This window comes from Anolis carolinensis, chromosome 3, assembly GCF_035594765.1.
Source record: "Anolis carolinensis isolate JA03-04 chromosome 3, rAnoCar3.1.pri, whole genome shotgun sequence".
Lineage (NCBI taxonomy): Eukaryota > Metazoa > Chordata > Lepidosauria > Squamata > Dactyloidae > Anolis > Anolis carolinensis.
The window spans coordinates 34,090,082-34,109,214 of record NC_085843.1 but is presented as its reverse complement, the minus strand read 5'-3'; the positions used below and the strand labels follow the sequence as shown (position 1 = coordinate 34,109,214).

The window sequence follows — 19,133 nt, the reverse complement described above, 5'->3', positions numbered from 1 at the left end:
TCTACTGTATTAATTCCATTGTTAAATCCAGTTTGGTTTTTTTTACCTATATAAACATTTCTAAAAATGGGGTGTGTCTTAGAATTGCAGGTGCATTACTTATATTTTTGTTTATGGTGGTGGTACTGAAATTAGGGTGCACCTCACAATGGAAGAAATAATGGTAGTCCTCTCCCTCCTTGCCCTTTCATGCTCGTGTGTGTCTTGGATGTGCAATAAAGTAATTGGAACTTGAATCAAGAAACATGTTTTTTCTGACCTGTCTTTCCATTGCCCCCTGCCCATAAAAAGCTGTTCCTGAGAGATGAGATAATCAGTGGAATGGATATAGCACAAGGAACTGCAAATAGAATGGGGAATAGGTGGAAATCGGATGGTGGGATTATTAGTTTTGGTAAACTATCTTTGGCTCTTCTCGTCAGATTCAGATTTTATAAAATCACATTTTTGGTGAAAAATATTTCATGGAAGTTCTTAGAGAGAATCAAGGTGGTAGAGCTATTTTAATTTTAAATGACTAGTAGCACATTAACGAGATATACTTCGATTATTGTTATGATGTCTTATGTTTTTATGTTTATATCATTTTGGGAACTGTGTACATCACTGCTTCCATAATAAGTATTCTGAGGTTATATAAATCAAACTACTTTGGGACAGTAAAATGGCCAGCTATTTAAGATGCCTATTCTATAGATGCCTTTTTGATAGAAAATATCTATTATAATAAAAGAGTGTGGGTGTAGAATTCTTTCTATCTGTCTCTGCTTCGGCACTAAAGCTTTGAATGTTAGTCAACTTAAACCCGAAATACATACTAAAAGAAGCTTAAGGAGGTGTGCTTCTGACATGATTTTTTTTAAAAACCAGATCGGGTAATTTTACATAGTAAAACTTTTATGTTGCCTGCAGTGCCATCTTCAGTCAGTAGATGGCAAAGTGCCCTAGAGTAGTTGTGAGCCTTTGAGTTATTTCTGGTCTATGAAAACCTTAAGGTGATGGTGTTGCTATCATGAGGTTTGGGTAGAGGCCTAGAGGCCTAGTCCAACACTCAAATCACTACACCATTCTGGCTCTTCTCTAGACATAAAACTACAATTGGTCTTGGGATTTTTTTTTCAAATAGTTCAGAAGGGGGGGGGGGGGGGGGGAGAGAGATCTTGTTATCCAGGAAGGAAGAGGTGAGTTTAACAAAAATCAGCACTGAAGAAGAGGAAAAACCAGTGAGTGGGGAAAAGGAGACAAACAAAAACAGGAGAGGGTAGGGCTGTTGTAAACATGGCCAGTGGCCAGTGATTAGAACCTAAGTCCAAACACACTTAAACAGGTAAGCTGAATTAGGCCAGCTGAATGACTCCCACTTGGAATTCCATATCCTGCTGGAAACTGCCGGATAATACAGTTGAAGGTTGGACACCCAACTGATTTTAGTGGAAACTACTTCCAAGCAACTGCACTCAAAATCTCTCAAAAATTTAAAGGAGGAAAAATGAGCATATATATTGTCTCAGGCATGTTTTCCTTGACATCTGGAAGCTAAATATAAGTCAGTAGGAATGTGTAGCGCAGTGGGGGTTGTGGTTGTCTGGTTTTGAACAATTGTTGTGATGTTTTTCATACCGAGATGTCTTACTAATATTGAACATAGCATGTGTTGTTATATTTTCAGGAGTCCAGGATACACAGCATGCTGTTTAGATTTGTTGCTATCTCAAGTATACATTCTTTATTCAAAATAGTTTGATTTGCCCTTCTGCAAAACAATTGCTTATCACAAGATCAAAATATGTTTATTTGTTTCAAATGAGAAACTCACACTTTTAGTGTTAATGTAGGTAGTAGTAAGCTAAGGAGCTCCCAGTGGTGCAGTGTGTTAAACCTCTGAGCTGCTGAACTTGCTGACTGAAAGGTCAGTGATTTGAATCTGGGAAGCGGAGTGAGCTCCCACTGTTAGCCCCAGCTTCTGTCAGCCTAGCAGTTCGAAAACATGCAAATGTGATTAGATTGATAGGTACCGCTCCGGCAGGAAGGTAACAATACTCCATGTGGTCATGCCGGCCACATGACCTTGGAGATGCCTACAGACAACACCGGTTCTTTGGCTTAGTAATGAAGATGAGCATCAACCCCTAGAGTCGGACATGACTAGACTTAATGTCAGGGGAAAACCTTTACCTTTACCTAGTAGTAAGCTACCTTATGCTTATACAGTACTAGTTTATAATTAATTCATATAGTCCTGCATTGCCCATTCTGATCAGCAGCAGCTTTCTTGGGTATCATGCAAAGAACATATCTTTTATTGGTCAATCTTTTAGCTAAATCTGGAGATGATCGGAATTGAATCTGTAACCTTTGACATTGAAAAAACATTGTTTGATATTGATTTAATTCATTTAGACATTTTGTATGAAGTAGTTGGAAATGTCACAATCTAGGCAAAATAGTGATGAATTTGCATCTTGATCAGGTAATTTTAGTTTTCAGGTATGTGTTTTAAGCATTCAGTATAAGCCTGTTTGATTTTTTTCTGCCTCATTAAGCCCAGCCCAATGTGGCTAGACTGATTATTTGTTATTTTTGTTAGATAAATAGAACATAAAATGTATTTAAATCCTTGAACAAATATAGATTTGTGATATCGATGAACATCTTTGTTTTTGGAGTTCTATATAATGATAAGTATGGAATAAAATGAGAGCCGGCATGCTGGAGTGCTTAAAACATTGTAATATAACGCTAGAACCAGGGTTTGAATTCCCTTTTAGCCACAGAAAGCTACTGGGAGACTTTGAGCGAGTCACACACTCTCAGTCTCGGAGGAAGGTAATATTTGCAATATTTGCTCCTTTGAGCAAATATTGCAAAGAAAAGATCTGATTCTGCCCTAAGTCAGAAATGAGACGAAGGCAAAGTGACCACCATCACTATGGAATAAAGTGAGAGATCTAATAAAAACCAAGGGATTCTAGTTATTGATTTTGTTATGGTATGTTGAAAATACCGTATATTCTTCACAAAACACAGATTCCTCCAATACTCATTTAATAGTTGGGTTAATAAATAATAATAATAATAATAATAATAATAATAATAATAATAATAATAATGGGTTAAACTCTTGTGCCAGTAGGACTGCTGACCAAAAGATCGGTGGCTTGAATTCGGGAAGTGGGGTGAGCTTCCGTCTGTCACCTCCAGCTTCCATGCAGGGACATCTGGGTGTCCTTGGGCAATGTCCTTGCAGGTGGCCAATTCTCTCACACCAGAAGTGACTTGCGGTTTCTCAAGTGGCTCCCAATACACACAAAGAAAAGTTGAGCCAAGAATGCTCTGGATTGTACAATGAACCACAACATAGGGTTTTGTGTTACTTTCATGTCTACTTTTTTTAGGCCCTCAACAAGAAGTGAAAGTAGTAGCAGGGCTGTAGCCAAGGGGAGAGGGGTTAGGGGTTCAAACTCCCCCCCTGTGAAATTTTTTAGTTTTTTTTTTAAAACTGGTTTATTAGTGAATTTTAACTGGTGAATCAAATCCCCATGAGTGTCCACTGAAATTTATCAATGGAGCCGGATTTCTAAATTATTTTGCGTTATGGAACTACTCTTCATGATTCACTAAAAAAAAGTTTCAAACTGCCCCCACATTTTTTTTCTGGCTACGCCCCTGAATAGCAGACATGTTTTCTCTAACAAAAATGTCATAAACATGATATGTTTGACATGGTCAGATAGCATATTTTTCCTTTGTTTTTGATTCAGCTGCTAGCACATGGGAATCCCCTTTTTAAAAAGAGCATTGGTGTTATTGTTAATGTGTTACAAACACTGTGGTCACTAGAGATGGAAGTAAGAACTGCCTATAGATATTGATGAAGAAATCAAAGTTAACTTGGACTTGGCACTTGACTCCTCCCAAAATCTTGAAATGTAGAAGCTCACAGAGCAGGCCAGTGAGGATTGAGCATCCGTAGTAGGAATGGAAAACTAACTGAAGCAATGGAAGTACAATAGGGTGTTTTGAATACTAGAATAACTGTAACACCGAACAATGCAACATTATATTTGCCAAGTGTGATATGCCAACTATTTCCTTTCTTAATGAATTTCATTCCTTTCTTTATCTAAAGCTAAAAGTATTTTCCAGCATCCTCATGCATCTCACTGTTTACTTTTACAATATGTAAAATGAAGTAACTTAAGCTAAGAAACTAGGATTGGCTCAAGGTGACTACACAAATGTTATTGAGAAGAGGGAATTTGACCTGACATGTAATGTGCATTAAGCACAGGTGTGTATGTATATAGAGTTAGTTCAGTGTCCATGTATTTGAGAGAACTATCTAATTTTTAGCAAGTCTGACAAAAGCATTTCGATTTTGATTTGTCATGCTGTGTGCATTCGTGCATACCCCAGCATGGTTGTACTGTAGTTATTTCTTTTCCCTCGATCTTTTCAGATTTTCCTAAGCTCAGTACCTAAATTCCAAAGTTTCCAGAAGTTGTATAACCTTTGCCTTGTTGCCTGGTGGCTACACCTTTTTGACCACACTCTGATGTTGGTCAGCTACATATGTTCCATTTTTTATTTGTGAAATGGAGGTATGGGTCCACATGTGGTCCTTATTTACTCCTCATGTAACTCTGCAAGGCCCACTAGGTTGCTTGGATGTGGGTGACTGGGATCATATTGATCCTTGGCTTCTAAAATCACTGACAGAAAAATCAAAAGTCTTTCCACACTGTGAACTTGCTTCCAAAATTGCCGTCTTCTTGCTATTAGTAGTGTGTGAGTATAAGCACTGTATATGACATGAGATGCAGTCTTCGGCACGAAAAAGGTCCTACATTCTGTCTAATCTAGGTTTAAGGTCAGGCCATCAACGAAAACTATGAAATAATTGTTTGGGGTAGATTTGTAGATCATGATTTGTATTAACCATGATTAGGTGAGCAATGCATTATTAAGATAATTTCTGTTTCTCTGATGGCAAGCAGATCTTGTTGGTGGTTCTTTATACAAAAATGTGTGACCCCAAAAAGAAAATTATTTCAAAATAGATACAATGTAAGGGAAACCATGAATGAATTTGTGCATGAAAGAACCAAATTTTGGAATAACAAAATGATTTTTTTTTTCATGTAAGGAGCGGCTTGAGAAACTGCCAATTGCTTCTAGTGTGAAAGAATTGGCTGTCTTCAAGGACGTTGCCCAGGGGACGCCCAGATGTTTGATGTTTTATCATCCTTGTGGGAGGCTTCTCTCATATCCCCGCACGGGGAGCTGGAGCTGACAGAGGGAGCTCACCCACTCTCCCTGGATTCGAACTGCCAACCTTTCGGTCAGCAAGTTCAGCAGCTCAGCAGTTTAACCTGCTGTGCCAATCCTCATGTATTGGTCCACATGTATTTCTTTTGTATTTTTAATTTTTTTTAAAAATCAGAAATGAGTAAGGTGGAACTTACAAAGAACATCATGTGAGCAAGATGTGATGTCAATAGATTACTTTTTGTAAAAATAAATGTTAAACATTTCAAATGATGTTTCCAAGCTCTGAAAAGAACCATAAGCTCAGTTCTGTTACTAAAACAAATTCCTGTGCTGAGCCTTCATCCTTTTTAATTCTAATATAATGCCTTTAGTCCTCTGTTCCTCCAACATCCCTCCTGGTTTGTGCACCTGGTAGATGTCAGGATTCTGGCAAATAAAAAATAAATTGTAGATCTAGCGCAGAGCTTGGCAGTAGTATGTTTACACTAAGAACATTACTTGCAATATGTTACTCTCATTTTTTAACTTATGAGGTCAAACAATTTTCTTTTTTAAAATTTTACATTCCACTGTAAATGACCAATCTAGAATAAGATTCCAGTATAAAACAGAAATCTACCTACCATCCCTATCGTAGAAAGCAATCATTTCAAATTTCCATGGAGAATTGGATCTCTGGGTTTTTTACTTTTTAATTATTATTTTGTTTTAAAATAAAAGTTCTTGGCCAGATTAATCAAATGGGAAGCAATATGTAATACATTGCTTTAAATGGCCATTTAGAAATCAATCATATTGTGTAAATGCATCTTTGCACATTTCTCATCTCACCCTACATATTAAAAATCAATAACAAGCTTTATTTTTTAAGCTGGTTGATTTCTGCCTGAACATGTCTAGTGATTTTTTTCTGTTGATATGCCCACATATTATCCATTCATATCACTATTCATTTCCTAGCAATTGTTAACAGAGTCTTTCTGAAATCTGGATTGCAGACGAGGACCACATACTTTTTTTTTGGTCAGCCATTTCTTTTTTAACCATCTAAAACAGATTTCCGACATGCCACATAACTAAACTAATTCTAGACTTACTGGGTTTATAACAAGATAAAAACAACCATTATTTTGGACATTGGGAGGGCCACAGCTGGGAATGTTCTGAGTAATAGATTCAGACAGATGGAGTCTGACAGGTCTGTGAACTGTTCACAACTTTCTTTGACAAATGTCCTTTGAAGTCCTCACTTCCAAACTGAGCATGTTTCCTCAGACTCACATTTGCACCTGCCTAAACCAAAGAACAAGATGAGATAATGGAGCTTGAATGATGGAGGTGTTCACGCAGGAGCATGAGAGGAAATGGTCAATATGTCCAGTAAACAGTCTTGCTTGCACAATCGGCATCCTGCTACCAGAACAGACTGAAGCAGGGACAAGGCTTTAGATGTAATGAAATTAATCTTTTCGGCAGCTGTTTTCTCTCTTTCTTTTCCCTTCTGGCAACTAAAATAATCTCCATCTGTAGAAATCATTGTCCATATGACTGAGAGACAACATGTCCCCAGAATAGCTTCCTCTGTCTGTGCATGGATGCTGAAATAGAACAAGAGCATATAACAAACAGAAGATGTTAGGAGAGTTTCTGGGAATAGCATAAATGAGAAAGACAAATGCTATTTTTTGATGGCAGAGTTGTGGGTGTTTTATCACCTTCTTATTGGCATCCCATTGCACATGCAGAAACAATAGTGCCCGGGAAAGCTGTAATTTCATTCTCTTGTGGTAAATTCAAATATGTTCATAACACCACTATTAAGCTAAGCCATAGCATTATCTGTTCTAATCTGTACCATGTTTTGATCTGCATCACTCACATTTGAGAGTGTTTTTAATGCAGTTGTTTTTCTCCTTGCATTTGTAGTATGTTTCTGTATGTTGCATAAAAAGAGAAACAGGAAAGCTACCAGGAGACTAGTTATGTTTCACTCAAAGATGGAGATCCAGCATATGAAGCAGAATATGTGTTAATTATTTTAGTGAATTAGATCAAAAACTCATTCTGTCTTGGTTTGTTTTTTCTCTTGAGGGTAGATAAACAGTCTTTAACATTCTATAGACTCTGAAATCTCAGAGGTCCTTATTTTTTAAAAATAAAATGCTTTTTAAAAATACGTATTATATATCAATATCGGGCTGTACGACCATGAATGTTCTAGAAGCATTCTCTCCTGACGTTTCATCCACATCTATGGCAGGCATCCTCAGAAGTTGTGAGGTATATTGGAAACTACCCTGTTTCCCCTAAGATAAGACATCCCCAGAAAATAAGACCTAGTAGAGGTTTTGCTGAATTACTCAATATAAGGCCTCCCCCGAAAGTAAGACCTAGCAAAGTTTTTGTTTGGAAGCATGCCCATCGAACAGAACACCAGAGCATGCAGGATCGGTAAATGTACGTACCATAGAGTGTTGTACATGGAAATATTGGTAGTAACAAGAAATTCTTGATAGGATTTACAGTTTGTCTGGTTATGCTGGTTTGTGATGACAACTACTGTAGAGTATATAACAAATGTTCATTTTTTTGTTCAATAATAAATGTGAATTCTTCTTCATGGAAAAATAAAACATCCCCTGAAAATAAGATCTAGCACATCTTTGGGAGAAAAATTAATATAAGACACTGTCTTATTTTCGGGGAAACACGGTAAGCAAGGGAGGTTTAATATACCTGTGGAAGATCTAGCGTGGGAGAAAGAACTCTTGTCTGTTGGAGGCAAGTGTGAATGTTGCAATTAATCACCTTGATTAGCATTTAATGAGTTTGTAGCTTCAAGGCCTGGGTGATTTCTGCCTGGGGGGAATCCTTTGTTGGGAGGTGTTAGGTGGCTCTGATTATTTCATGTCTGGAATTCCTCTGTTTTCAGAGTATTCTTTATTTACCGTCCTGATTTTAGAGTTTTTAAATACTGTTAGCCAGAATATATATATATATATATATATATATATATATATATATATATATATGAATGATATTATACCCTCCTTACACAGCTTTTATTCAAAGGTAAGGATCCCCAATTTTGTTCCAACTTATTTATTCCAGTTTCCAGAAACATCCATGATTAAGCTTGTACACAGTATTCCAAGTGTGGCTTCTGAAAGTTTTCTATGAAAATGTGATATTCATAGTTTTATATTCCTTTCCTTTCCTAATGAATATCAACACAGAATTTGGCTTTTCAAAGCAGGTTCACTTGGGGTCAACTTTTCCATCAAGCTGTCAATGAAAATTCCAAGATCCTTTTCCAGTCAATCAACACTAACTCAGATCCCGCTCCTTTCCCCAGTGGCGTGGGCATCTTTGCTGACATTGACAAAAGTGCATGGCAATGGCTAGGAGCTCCCAGACGCTTTGTCAGAGCAGCAAAAGTAAGGGTGCATGTCTAGCTGGACCAAACTGGGTTCAGACTTTTTGAATAGTTGGGACTCCACTCCTCTTGATGCCATGGTTGGGACCAGTATTTATAATACCTCCATGGACTTTTGGACCAGTCTGAAGCAGAACTACTTGGGACTGGCACCAAAACCAGGTGCCCACAAGCTATACTGGGGCTCTGCTTTATGCATCATGATTTACCTGACTGTCAACATTTCCAGTTTCCAAACAAAATGTCTTTTTTCTTCATTTCTGCTTAAATTCGTTATTCCTTTCTCTTTTCCTTTTTGATTTCACATATCTCTCTTTCTTGTCCTCTTTCTGCTTTTCCCATTCCTGAAATTTCTGAGTAAGGGCCTTCTCCTTACAATCCCTCTCTTTTTTCTCTCATCCTCTGCACCTCCCGCAACATGTCTACCCTTAACATACCTATCCCCATTACAGTACACTTTGGCCATCACACAGCTTGAGCATTTTCTGAGACATAGATTAGAGCATATGCTGTCAGATGAACTATCTGGATTTATTTCATTGCGGGATTCTTAGGTTTTTGTTTCCCCTTGATTTAGGAACATCAGTGTAGTCATAGTTCTGAATGGAAATAAACTGTTTAAATAGAAAACAAATGAAATATTGAATCTGTGGTTGGCAAAAGACTTAAGGAAAGCCGAGTCTGGTACAACAACAATGCGTCAGGCACGTACATGAACTAAATAACTGCAAACTGTAGACTGCTGCTGTAGTAGCAAAGCAAATGTTATCAAGCTAAGAAGTATGCACTAATCCTCATGTAGTAGTGTTTCATGACAGCAAACGAATTCAGAGGGATTATTAAATGGCTAGAACAAATTCCCAGATAGGGTAGATTTGAACATCTACATTTGGATTCTAGGTCAATACACTGGTAGTAGCAAAGTGCTCTCATTCAAATGCAGTTCATGTTCATTTCTGCTTAACAGCTTTTTCTAAAGATTTGAAGTAACGCTTTCTTTTTGCAGACTGAATGATTCAGAGCATTTGGTTAAATGCCCTGAGATTATTATCTTGGGACAGATAAGCAAGTATCTGGGGTGAAATTAGACTGTCTGTTGATAATAGTATATTTTTCTCCATGTATTTTATTTGGTGCTAGGAAAATGAAAACATTTCATGCCTGCATAAGTGTCATATTCAGTCTTTGCCACAGGCAAAATCCAGTAACATAATTGATGACACACACACCATTCTCTTGCAGCCCTTTGTGTACACTAACAATCTCTGCAACAAGTGTGATGGTGTCATGGAAGATTGTAGCAGGAAGGGTGCGGACACAAGTCCTGATTGCTGCTTTTCCTACATATTAAAGAACACACTGTTGGTCACTGGGCATTTTAGCTTATCCAGTCAACACAGTGGCACATTTTTAATGGATACATTATTATTTCAGTCTGCTTTTGCTGTTAGCCATTCATGTTGTCCACGTAAAGGAAACACACTAATTATAGTTGATTATTGTAAAATTTTGGATCTCACATTGTATTGTGAATGTGAAATATACTCCATATACTTCTCAGAGGTAGTGTGATCATACAGTCGGTCTCTGTTAGGCAGAGTTGTTTATAAAGATAAATGGCAAACTGCAACTATTCTAGCCCACACAATACCTGTCTGCCATCTTTAACCGGCTCATATACTTCCAAGATACCAAAATACCTGTTTAGAGCTCTCAAAGCCCAAACTATCCCTGGTTTTAATTTTAATACTTACAAACTGATGACAGCTGTGTACCATTTTGAATACAGAAGCTGAACATGATGTCCTCTCAGCATCTAAATGTCAGAATTGCTTCAATGAGTCTCATTTCAGTTATTGGACTAAATCCAATTTTAATCCAAACTGGATTAGACCTACTGAAATTAATGTGAGTCAGCACTCACGTTAAATCCTGTTGATTTCAGTGAGTGTACTCTAATTGGGACTAAAATTGAATTTAGCCAATACTCGCCTGAAGATGCGGACATGACTTTTGGAAGAACATAGTCAACCATCTGTATCCATGAGGTTAGTGGATTTTCAAAGGTAGCTTGGTTGATGTCATTAGATGGGCTATACAGACCTCTTCAAAAAGAGACTGTTCCTGATCGCTAATGAACATAATGAAAACTATAAAATAACCAAGTAAGGTGAGAAAGCTACAGACGGCTGAAATGAAAAATGACTGCTACTACGTTAGATTCATTAAATGCAGAAATTTGATAGGGAAGATAGCTGCTTAAGAAGTTAATGTAATTTCTCAGTATTTATGCTCCAAAGCATGCACACGACAGCTTGCTATAATTATACCTTTATTGTAATGTTGTTTATATGGAGGCTAATAGCCTTGTAGATCCCCAAAGATAAAAAGGTTGGTATAAATATTTCAAATAAATTAAGATTGTAGTTCTGTGTTTTTGCATTGCATTTATGGAGGTCCTACTAAATTTCACAGAAAACTAAATCTAAATAAGTGTGTAGAGGGTTGTGAGGTGTAGCTGCTATGTTGTGCATGTCCAAGTAACTAGTCAATTAAGTAATTAACTATTAATTTATTAATTAATCTGAGAAATTAATTATGGAGCAGCCTATGACTGCCATGTAATTGAATTACATGTAGTCATTCCTAGTTCAGTGTTGTTTATGTTAAAAGTTATATAACATGAACACTAGTGAACTAAATTTGGACTTATTTTTATTAAACAATGGAATTTTTCTTTCTGATCTATTCTTTATCCTTTGGCTATGTGACAGGGATCTATTGTCATTTTCTGAGCTTGTATACAACACTCTGCTATGCTGATATGCCCGGGGAAAATCTTCTTTTAAAATGCTTTTCTCCCATGTGACTTAGTCAAGTCATTAATGCTTTTAATATCAAGAGCAATATTTTATAGCATGATTATCCTTTAAACCTGCACTTCTTAAAATGCAGGCAGATAATCCCTTAATGTTCGAAATGGAGGGGAAAGTGGACACTTTTTCCCTGAAAACTATTGTGCCAAATGGAGGATTGTGTGTGGTTGTGCGTATATTGGAGCTTTGCTTCTACATATAAAAATTCCCCTTGAATCACAAAGAAGTTAAATTACAAGCTCCCAGTTAAGACAGTTTACACAGAGCAGCTGCCCTGTCTCTCAAACACATCAGTATCTCCCTAACTTTGAAAGTTTTGTTGTGTTTTAAAAGCATTTATTGTGGCATTTTCTTCTGCTTCTCCATTGGACTGAAGTTCTTTCTATTATCTTTTACTTATTATTATAAAATAGTTTGGCAAATCAAACTAAAAAATATTGCTTCCAGGAAAATAATAGGAAAATGTTCTATAAATAGGTTTCTTGTTCTCTGTATCTCTCTACTGTTGTTTTTTTTAGCCTGGTTCTCTTCATTCTTTTGGAATCCACAAGGATGTGAATACCAAAAATAAAAGAACATTTATGAATACCTTAAACCAGTCTTGTAGGCATTATATGCTTAAATTGGTTTTGTAGGCATGATATGAAACATCTCATGGACTTTCTGCCAAATCTTTGTTTCATTGAAGTAACCTAGTGATAGTTGTTTTCCATTCTGCTGTCCACAGGTCTTTGTTTCCAATAGTCATTATATAAAGGTCTCGTATTTCTGAGAAGCGAAATGCAGTGCTCTCTGGGTAGAATTCACAGAATTCATAGATTCACAGAGCTGGAAGGAATTGCAAAGGCCATCCAGATAATAATAATAATAATAATAATAATAATAATAATAATAATAATAATAACAACTTTATTTTTATACCCCGCCCCATCTCCCCGAAGGGACTTGGGGCAGCTTACATGGGGCCTGGCCCGATAAAACAAACAAATAACAGTAACAAAGCAATAAAACAATTATCCCAGTAAAAAAATCAACATCAATAAAAACAATCATTAAAATCAACAAGCAGGATACAGTATTAAAAACAGGAGACTAAGTTGTAAAAACTTGTGTCTGGATACTCCCTAGTTCCAGCCATACATCAAGGACATCATAGAAATAATAGGAACGCCTGAAATAGCACTGTTGTCATTTATGGATAATATTCAAATATCAAAAGAGTTAAAGGAATTAATCGCCAACTTGGTAACAGCAGCAAGATTGTTAATAGCCAAAAAATGGAAAGGAAGTGAGGAGTGCCAATTGGAAGAATGGTATAAGGTATAATGGTTCAATCCCTTTTTGTTGTGTGTAAGTTGTTTCCATCTTATGGTCACCCTAAATTAACCTAAGTTAATCACGTGGTCACCATGGTAAGATATCTTCAGAGAGAGTTTCTCCTTTTCCTTCTTCTGAGCCTAAGATTTTATTTCTTACTCACTGTATCAGTGTGGGTCACAAGGAGAGGTGGCTAATAATTTGATGATGATGATGATGATTAAGATTAAGATTATGATGATAAATTTATGAACCCCAGCCTTGGACTACCTAAGAGAACATTGCACTTAGCTTTGCATAAAAATGAAACCTCTCTCTTGGGCAAATCCAATGGGCAGAAATTTGAACCTTGGTCTGTTTCCCAAACTCTGCTCCTTCAGGTGTTTTGAACTTCAGCTCCCAGAAATCCCAGCCAGCTTACCAACTGTTAGGAATTGTGGAAGCCGAAGTCCAAAACTTCTGAGGAAGCACAGTTTGAGAAACTCTGGTCTATAGCATACATAGGCAAACTTCGCCCCTCTAGGTGTTTTTGACTTCAACTCCTACCATTCCCAACAGCCAGTAGGAATGTTAGGTGGGAACTGAAGTCCAAAACACCTGGAGGGCTGAAGTTTTCCCATGCTTGGTCTATAGAGTTATAGTCTAATGCTCAAACCAATACCAATCTCTTATCTTGTAGGGAATCTACTCCATAACTTCTCCTAGAAGTGCCACTTTAAGATTTGAATATATTTACATCACTTCTCAGCAACATTTAGGACAGCAGACTAGGCTTAGAAAGTGAAATACACATTTATCATAGTTCAGTCACTTATTTTTAAAAAAAATATGTAATGTTAATTTATAAATGGCTTTTATTCAGCATTCAAAATAGAACTTGCATTTCTTTTAAAAAGTATATAACAGGTATGAAGATAGATGAATTCAAGATTAAAACAGGACTTTGGTGCTGTCTGGATTTCTTTTATTCTTGCTCTCTTGCACCTGTTCTAAGAGGACTATAATTGCATTTGCATAATCTTATCATCTTCACTCTTTGTATTGTATATAAGCAAACAGTAAGAGGCTGTTTTCAAGTAAATTAGCTCTGCATTCTTTTCAGTGTTGTCCCTACTGTATTCATAATTGATGAATTATTTCTCCCAAATCAGATTGCCTGTCGTACTATTTTGTTTTGGGCTGGTACAACTTATACATGCCCTGTTGAGAGACTCTTCTTGGTCTTTTCTGGGGCATCTGGATTTTCTGGAGACTGGCCCTCTCTTGCTGTGATTCTGATTCACAAGGGAGCATCAGACCTAGTATGGGGTCTAAAAATGTTGTCCAGACTGACAATAAGGACATACCTATACAGGCATTATAAAGCAGGGTGAACAAGAATCAGCCCAGTTGTATCCACATGACGCACAAGTATTCTCACCCTCAATGCGGACAAGGCTGCTTAATGTGATTTTGCCCCATATTACCCAAAATCAGGGAATTCTCCAGGGCACCCCTGCACTTGGGGCCTGTGCAAACATTTGGGCCAAACATAGTGCCATGGGAATAGGGAAATGGACCTACCTTGATGGTCCTGTCACCATGGAGTTCCAGATAGGTCCTGATCATCCTTGGGTACCATTGCTGATGTTTGCAAGAGCATCTGTGTGACTTGGGAAAGGAAAGGGGAACTAATAGCCCATTGTTAGCTATGACTGGACTTGGGAACCTTCCTAAACTAATGTGCTGAACAGAGAAAAAGTAATTTTTAAAATTTCAGTAAACCCTTTGATCCTGTCTGTGTTCTTAGAAAAGTTAAGCAAAAGCAGAAGTTCTACCATATAAAAACACATAAAACCACAAACCAGTCTATTGAATATGCTCTGGGCCATTAATTAACTTTGTAATGTAGTTGTGACAGCTTAAACTAATGTAACATCTTTCATGCAATGGATATGTAGCCTAAGGTGATTTGTAGCAAGAGGTGGATTCCAGTAAATTTAAGACACACTGTAATGAGGCAGCAGTCACAAGGCTCAATACATATGAAAGAGTTGCTGCTTTTTTCATATGTATTCATATGTGTTCATATGGTTTCATATTAATGCTCTAAAATTAGTATCATTTATTATTTACTGGTTGCATTTATAGGTTGCCAACCATTACACCACACTACACTGGCATTTGCCCAATCCAACTGCTGTTTTATAATAAAGGACAAAATAACACAGTCTTGTAGATCGTTCTGATGTAGCCGATTTATTTTAAGGAAAATGGTGCTTGTCACTTACATTTGTGTAGAAATTTGTCAGTGTTAGGGTTAGGGTGGTTTGTTACGGTTAGAGTTAGGGTTAGGGTTTGAGTCTGGGTTAGGGTTGGGACTTGGGTTAGGGTTAGGGTGGTTAGTGTTAGGGTGTGAGTTAATTTGTCAGTGTTTGTACTCTTGTCAGAAGATGAGAGATGCAAACATAGGTATATCAGTGGCCTCTACTGAGTCTGAAGAGCAGCCTAATGAGTTTGAATTTATATACTCTAAAAGTGGGAATCTTATGACTTCCATCTACAACTCCTAGCATTAATTGTGCCGGCTAGAGTTTCTGGGACTTGCAGTGCAACAGCATCTGGAGGACTTGAAGATTCCCATTCCTATGTGGAAATGCTATACCTACATTATAGTCATTAGTCAATAAGCCCTGTTGAACTCAATAGGACTTGAATGTATATGTATAGCTGTATAGTACTGAACTGTAAGGCACTTATTTGAGAAAATACATTGTTTGTGTGGGGAAGACTTAGTGACATACCCCACACCAAATCCTGTAATGAACATGCTCTACAAGGGTGTCTATATATCTCTTTTTTTCTCTTTCAGAAACTAGTGGGTGGTGAAGATAATGTGAATCAGGCGTCTGTACACAATTTTCCATAGTATGAATTTATGCACTAGAGAATAACAGTATAGATAAAATATATTCCTCCATCACACAAAGACATGTACTGCTTGGGCCAATGTTTGAGTTGACCATGGTTTGACGGTAGACAACCAGGTAGTTCATCATGTTATTTTTGGTTATTTTTCATAGCTTTCAAAAATGATTGTCCTTTGTCAGTGTTAGTACCCTCGTCAGAAGATGAGAGATGCAAACATTGGTGTATCAATGACCTCCACTGGGTCCGATGAGCATCCTAATCCTCTTCAGAGAGGTAGGATTATCCCTGTGCAGAAACAGCAGGCTAGCTCATATAACAAAGAATCCAGCATTATTGTCTTCCAGAGAACAAGATGCCTTTTGGTTAAGGAGTGAGTAATTTGGATGAAAGCAAATGTATAATGGCCGCCTCATCTCAAACAAACAAGTGTGCCTGATAGTGGACTTATGTCTTAATCTTAAAATATGGGAATCCATTAAAAACAACCTTCTGGGATCGTACATTGCCAGCCTTCATGGCTTAAACTGACCTGTGTTTCTTAACTGATAAGCTTTCCATTCTTGTAGCATAGTGGCTGAGAGACTGTACTATGAATTAGAAATGTCCCAGTTCATATGTTAATATAACTTTGAACAATCATGATGGTGTAAGCTGGGACGATAAACTGAAGTATAGTTATTGATAACTTGGGTTTTTCTTTTTTGAAATCCCAATTTCTATGTAAATCTAGATGGCCTTAAGAAAGCATCTATTTTTCTTAGCCTAAGTTCATCATATGGGATAATGACACTAGCATAACTAAAAGGTGATCATAATAATTATCTCTATATTTATTTTTATCCCACTCTTTCCCCAGTCCTGAACCCAAGCAGTTAAAACTTGGAAAACTAGATACATCCAAAAACGATTATAGTAAGATAGCATTTTATTTTGATAATGTATTTACCACTATCACATGTGGTGGACTCTGTCCATTTCTAGACAAATCCTCTGCTTGCTGAACTATCACATGGGGAAGTGTAGTCTCTGCCCATACCACTTTGAAACTTTGCTATTGCAAATCCCATATCTACAAAAAGGGCATTGAGGCACATTTAAAGACTGCCCGCAAGAATGCCTGTACTTTTGTGTAACTAAAACAATCTAAAATAGAGAAATCTGACAATTCCCATCACACCTTAAAATAATTACCTTTAGCCATTTCTGTGTGAATGGGGAGTTCTGAAGTCATTTGCTCCCCAACTCCAAAAACTTCATTTGCTACACACTTTAGAAATGGAGTTCCACGGGTATCCGATATTGCTTGATGGACTCCATGGGACTCCATCTTTAAAATGTCTTTTAAGTGTTTAGAAATGGTGCAAAGGCAATGTATGTTGAGGTCTAAATTTGTAGATTGGTAGGTCTGAGGTCATATGAACAATGGATTGGACCAGATGCAGCTGGATCTAGTTGTCCCCACCTCCGAAACTCTGGGATTACATTTCCCCTTGTACTAGATTAACAGTTTGATGTGGTGCTTCTGTTGCCAATCCAGTCTTATGTCGCCTGGATTCCTTGCAGCACCTGAAAGGTGAATCCACTTTGTTTGACCCATGTAGACACAATCTAGGTTAGCCTTTTATTTAACCCCAGGATGGCTCTTGATATATGTGGCTAGGAAGAAAATTGCAAAGTTGGATACCACAACAGAAAATGAATTTTCTTGGATTGCTTTCACAGATATAGTGGGTTCTAGCAAGGTATTTAGAAGTTTTGTCACATTGCTGTGATGATTAATGAATTTGCTTTCTCTAGCTTTCTAAATATAGTGCAGTATGTGGTTTATTTCATGCACCTCCATATGTTATTTATTTTTGTTACAAAGCATAAATCCCTGTTCAGCCTTGTCATTTAAACAAATATATCATACCAGTGTCTATACACACACACATATTGTAAATATATATTTTGTAAAATGGTTTGTCAGACAGTATGAAATGAAAGTGGGAAAAACCCCAAACAATAATATAAATACACATTGTTGGGGTAGTTTCAAAGGTCATAGATAGGCAGTATGTTTGAGGATATCTCTTATTGCACTGTGAATTAGCTTTCACTGTTCATTTTTTCGGTGGTCCTTACAATCTTGGAACCCAGTGGAATCTGATGAAAAGTTTCCAGTGTATGCATGGTTCTTAAGCTATTTAAAGAAAGTTAGTGTTAAGGTCTAATTGCTGATAGTTTCTGCTTTCTTATGGCCAGGAACGAAATGTATGAAAGACTTTATTGCAAGAGGAACTTGTATATGAATCATGGCACATTTGCATGCCCACACACACACACACACACACAATATCAAGAAAATAGGCATATTAAATGCATTGGTTTTATTGTTCTACTGTTCTTTTGATTTTGTTTACTGTAGTGTATATTTTATTTTATTTTATTGTTTAATGCGTTATGATTTGTTGTTTTATATTGTATTGTTCTGGGCATGGCCCCATGTAAGCCGCCCTGAGTCCCCGTTGGGGAGATGGTGGCGGGGTATAAATAAAGTTTATTATTATTATTATTATCAACACAACGACGTTGTATGGCACAGCAAACAAGATAGATATGCTGGATTTCGTTTCGCAAAACCACAAGTCGAACACTTCCCAAGTGTCTAGGACTGTGTGATGTATTTCCTGACGATGTGTGCAGATCCCAGTAGGGTGGCCTTTTGCAGTTGGCAGATGGTGATTGGTGAATGGTGTTTTTTTATTATTATTATTATTATTATTATTATTATTATAGCAGGTTTGAAGGAAAAGAAAATACTTTAATATTTCTAAGAATTAGCTTGGTTCTTTGAGGCTCCAGAATACACCTGTCCCAAGTATTGTTTAATATTTTAATGCTTAATACTTTAAAATTATCTCATATATCTATATATATAAAAGAGTGATGGCATCACGGCAATTAACAAAACAACAAAAGTACAGGCCCCCCAACCTCGAAATTTGACAACACAACCCATCATCCACGCCTCAAGGTTGATACAACAAAAAGAAAAGAAAAATAAAGTCCTAATTAGAGGGAGAGCAATATTTTTTTTATCCAATTGCTGCCAGTTTAGAGGGCTAATCTCTGCCCATTTGGTTGCCTAGCAACCAAGGGACAGCCAGGGTTCAGTTAGGGGACAGGCAGATTTAGGCCTCACTTAGGCTTCTTCCACAGATTATCTAATTTGCACTGGATTATGTGGCAGTGTAGACTCAAGGCCCTTCCACTCAGCTATATAACCCATTTATAATCTTATATTATCTGCTTTGCACTGGATTATCTTGACTCCACACTGC

The 19,133-nt window shown here is 37.1% G+C and overlaps 1 protein-coding gene across 2 annotated transcripts in view; it reads left to right on the top strand.

Moving 5' to 3' along the window:
• The window catches only part of stard13 (StAR related lipid transfer domain containing 13), a 272,259-nt gene that overhangs the window by 119,726 nt on the left and 133,400 nt on the right, over positions 1-19,133 (top strand). The window lies entirely within an intron of this gene.